Source organism: Etheostoma cragini, chromosome 19, assembly GCF_013103735.1.
Source record: "Etheostoma cragini isolate CJK2018 chromosome 19, CSU_Ecrag_1.0, whole genome shotgun sequence".
NCBI classification, from domain to species: Eukaryota; Metazoa; Chordata; class Actinopteri; order Perciformes; family Percidae; genus Etheostoma; species Etheostoma cragini.
The window spans coordinates 19,023,068-19,027,849 of record NC_048425.1 but is presented as its reverse complement, the minus strand read 5'-3'; the positions used below and the strand labels follow the sequence as shown (position 1 = coordinate 19,027,849).

General features: G+C 43.5%; 1 protein-coding gene across 1 annotated transcript in view; it reads left to right on the top strand.

Moving 5' to 3' along the window:
* Positions 1-4,782, top strand: part of slc3a2a (solute carrier family 3 member 2a) — a 29,682-nt gene that overhangs the window by 949 nt on the left and 23,951 nt on the right. The window lies entirely within an intron of this gene.

Sequence of the window (4,782 nt, the reverse complement as noted above, 5' to 3'; positions counted from 1 at the left end):
CCCCCCCCCCCCCCCCCAGATGCAGATGGGAAGTCTACTGAATCTTAAGACTGAAGAGCATTTCTAAAGACCAAACTTTCAGCTGCATATTCTCATCTACAGTACTGTAAAGGTTGTGTTTCCTGGTGAAAGTCAGGTCATTTATTTACAGTTTTATCTCACAAGAATTTCCCTTGAAACCAACACAGAACTGACTATTTAATTTCCACACAGTTTGTTACAATTCGAGCATTTCAATGTAAATATAAACCAAACCTTCAGATTTAAGGTGACAGGTCAAATTAAATTAATGTACTGTAGACCTAAACTGATTCCAAATTAACTTATATCTTAATACAAATATACAAAATGTTATGCTTATTTAAGTTCGAAATGTAAAAAGCAGTGGAAATGGAACATTTTGTGAACTTAAAGGAAGATTATGTTATATGTTGTAAATTATCTCAAATTTAAACTTATCTTTTGATGACTTAAATAAAATGAGACATATAAAATATAGACTGTAGAATTCAAAGACCTCCTAGAATCAGAACGGTTTATTGCCCCAGTAAGTTACACTTACGAGGAATTTGCCTTGGTGATTGATGCATACATTAATAAACAAACAAATAGTATCAAAAAACTATAAATACAGAAACAAATACATACAAAATAGCTGTTTCACATAAGAAAAAGGTAGCTGACTGGACTGAGTAAAGAATGTGGAAAACATATTTAGTATTTGCAATGGGCAGATGTATTAGTCCAGGATGGAGGTGGATGCAACGTGTAGTGACTAGGGGTGGGGGGTTGAGAGTCAGTGTCAGTGGGGGTCCAGGGCCTTGTTGGTGAGGCTAACGGCATCACGTGGGGTTTTGGTCCTGATGGACGGCAGCCTCCTGCCAGAGGCGAGGGGTTCAACCAGTTTTATTCCGGGGTGAGAGGGATCGGCTGCACTTCCTGGCCGCCTCAGCGTCCTGGAGGCGTACCGATCCTGGAGAGACAGCAGATCGCAGCCAATCACCTTCTCAGCAGAGCACTCTGCCCTTGTCCTTAGCAGTGGCGTATCAGAGGGTGATGGAGCAGGTGAAGATACCGCCCGTCTTCAGAGCGTTTAGCACCAGAGTGTTCTGACTGCAGCAGGTCACCAGATGGTTAGTCGATATCCACGACGTTCCACGACGTTCCACTTGAGGGATTGCTGCGTTGCCGCCGGAAACTTTGCCGAATGCACTCTTTTTGTCTGGATGTCTATCCGCATTCTCTGTCTTTGTGTTGGCGTTATAACCTCTGGTGGATATCTAAGGATTATGGTCACCTAGTCCTCAGATCTCTGCAGGGTAAATCCAGACAGCTAGCTAGACTATCTGTCCAATCTGATGACTCTGGTTACCTGGTCCTCAGATATCTGCAGGGTAAATCCAGACAGCTAGCTAGACTATCTGTCCAATCTGATGACTCTGGTTACCTGGTCCTCAGATCTCTGCAGGGTAAATCCAGACAGCTAGCTAGACTATCTGTCCAATCTGAGGACTATGGTTACCTGGTCCTCAGATCTCTGCAGGGTAAATCCAGACAGCTAGCTAGACTATCTGTCCAATCTGAGGACTATGGTTACCTGGTCCTCAGATCTCTGCAGGGTAAATCCAGACAGCTAGCTAGACTATCTGTCCAATCTGAGGACTATGGTTACCTGGTCCTCAGATCTCTGCAGGGTAAATCCAGACAGCTAGCTAGACTATCTGTCCAATCTGAGGACTATGGTTACCTGGTCCTCAGATCTCTGCAGGGTAAATCCAGACAGCTAGCTAGACTATCAGTTTTCTGTTGATGACTAAAACTACTTCTGAACGTACACATGTTCCACCAAAACAACTTCCTTCCTGAGACTATTTAGCAGAGGCACCGTGGCTCCATCTGGAGTTTAGCCCCCCCAAGATGATTGTGATTGGTTTAAAGAAACGCCAATAAACCAGGGCATGTTTTTCTCCCATCCCAGGGTTAGGGTTAGGGTTAATGCTGTGTGGACTAGCCAGACCCTCCTGTGCAGCACTGTGGAGGAGGGTCTGTCAAAGCAAGACTACCAGATGGTCAATCCCCACCAGAGATAAGACCAGTGAGAGAGAGAAGAGCGTAGAGGGATGGTCAGAGAGTCAGAGACATGTTTCCCCAACCTTACAGGCTGCTTCCTGTCAGACAGGAAGTCTGTGATCCACCTGCAGGTAGAGTCAGGCACGTGCAGCTGGGACAACGTGTCCTTCAGCGGACCCATGAGAACAGAGCTGAAGTCCACATCCTGGATCCTGGCGTAGGTTCCTGAGAAGTCCAGGTGCCAGGGGATGAAATGAAGAGTAGTATTGATGACCCTGTTGGTCACAGCCTTTCAGTTCCTTTACATTTTTAGTGAATTGTTTCATGTGAACTATCAATAATGATTTACCTTAATGTTGTCGCTTTAATCACTCAGAGACTTAAGGTACTTAAAGATGCTTGACCTTCAGCAGCACTGTGTTACCTGTTGCTGGGAACGTTGCCCATGTACGCCAGCCTCCTACCAGGAGACTAGGGCCACTTTCCATTACCAACTTTTTTCAGATCCTCTTATGATTTCCCTTTGAGAATCATTTCTGTCTTTCATCCTTCAAACACATCAAGTAACCTTCTCCTTCCAAATGAACTCCCCCTCTCTATCTCACCTCATTTCTGTCTTTCTCTACTTCTGATTAAAAAAATAGTAAGGCACTAACGGAAAGGTCGCAGTTGTTATGGAAACAAGGCTTGTAACAAAAGCTGGACACACTGGTACAGAGGGGGAGAGAGAAGAGGGATAGACGGAGAGAGAAAAAGGGAGATGTGTCTGAATAAACATAAACATGCAGAGAGGATGAGAAGGTAGGAAAGAGAGAAAGTCAGAGAGGTCTGAACAAATGTAAGCATATGGAGAGGAAGGAGCACGAGAGACGGCGAGGTCATGAAATGATGGCTCCATCTGCAATAACAAATAACAAAAGATAATACCGGGTTATCGTCATTCTAGGAAGGCAGTCGAGCCACAAAGGTGTGTGTGTGCATGTTTGTGTGTGTGTATTGGACAGAGTGGCAGACCCAGAGAATGCAATTGAAACATAATACATGGATCTGCTGCACAAGCTAGAGAATTCTAAAAAGCACAAATTGTTCTCAGAAAAGCCTATATCAAAGAGCCTAAAACTGTTAGGGTGTGTGTGTGTGTGTGTGTGTGTGTGTGTGTGTGTGCGGGAACATCACCTCTCTGAGGACTCATATTATGTTAACCACTTAGACCAACATCAAACACTCTCTCTCTCACTCATACACACAATTTCTCATTCATCCACACACACTTCAGTACAAGCATGAAGGGGCCAGCCATATAAATAGGAAGTCGCAGCGCGAGAGATATAAAGAGAAAGGGACTGACTGACAGAGAGAGAGAGAGAGAGAGAGAGGGGGTGGGGGTTATAAATTCAAAGAGGAGAAAGAAATTGGTGAGGAAAAAATGGGGGAAAAAGTTCAGTGAAAAACTGAGAGAAATCGAGAGGGCAAGAACAGTAGGGGGCGAGGACAGATAGATATGAAAGAATCAATAAATGCATAAAGTGTATGTTCATTGATTTACTTACACAGAGAGAGAGAGTGAGAGAGAGAGAGAGCGATGGGTAGAGAAAGAGGGAATGAGAGGGAGGGGGAAAGCAGGGAGCAGTGAGGAGCAGAGGAGGGAGAGAGAGGTAGAATCAGTTAGTATACTGTCAAGAGGAAACAACAAACATGTGAGAACAATACTATGAAGCAAGGGACTATGTGAAGTATAGAGACCTGATTAAAGCTGCATTAAATCAATATACTAACATTAGCAATAGGTCAAATGGCTGTAATGTGATGGGGTCGCTCATAGTGATGAACCCGCACAGCATTACCACAAATTCTGAAGTCCCCCTTAGCTCTGGATGTGTAAATATGCTTGCTAACATTAACCGTGACAGCTTTTTATGGTAATAAAACCACATATTCTTACCATTTTTTTATGGTAATATGTCAATGGTGTTAAACAGTTGCAAAAAACAATTAATATTTAATTAAGTACAGTTGGGGGACACACAAGCAGATTTGAAAAACAATGGCCATTTAGTTCTCCAAAAACACTGGTTCCTACATTTCCCATGATGCAATCAATGGCATCCTTTTTGATTTCAGGTAAACAGAAAATATTATTTTGTTAAATGTTTTGTCTCCAACCCTAGTCAAAATAACCCTGATGACATCATCTGGGTCATTTTTTCAGACTTTGGAAAGGTCCCACTTTTCATTATCCCCGTGTTTCCCGAGCCTCCTTGTGTAGCCTCCTTGTGACGTGTAGACTTAAATTCTCAAACTGTACAGGGTGTTGATTTCAGATGTATTTGGATACTTTTGGTGATACTGTTCAGCCAATAGTCAGGCCCTGAGATGAAGGAACCACACAGTGAGAGACAGACATATGTCAAGACTGACCGTAACAGAAAGAGAGAGACCGGATGGAACAGAGCATGCGGTGGGACAGACAGGGAGAAAGAGAATGTGTGTGTGTGAGAGAGAGAGAGAGAGAGAGAGAGAGATGGGAGTGCGTGAGAGAGAGACAGAAGTGTACTCAAATAGCTCAGGGCAAGGTGACAGAGAGAAACGAACGGACAGAGAGGGATAACAAGCTCATAGAGGGGGGATTGTCATTGTGTGTGTGTGTGTTTGTTTGTTTGTTTGTTTGTTTGTTTGTTTGTTTGTTTGTTTGTTTGTTTGTTTGTTTGTTTG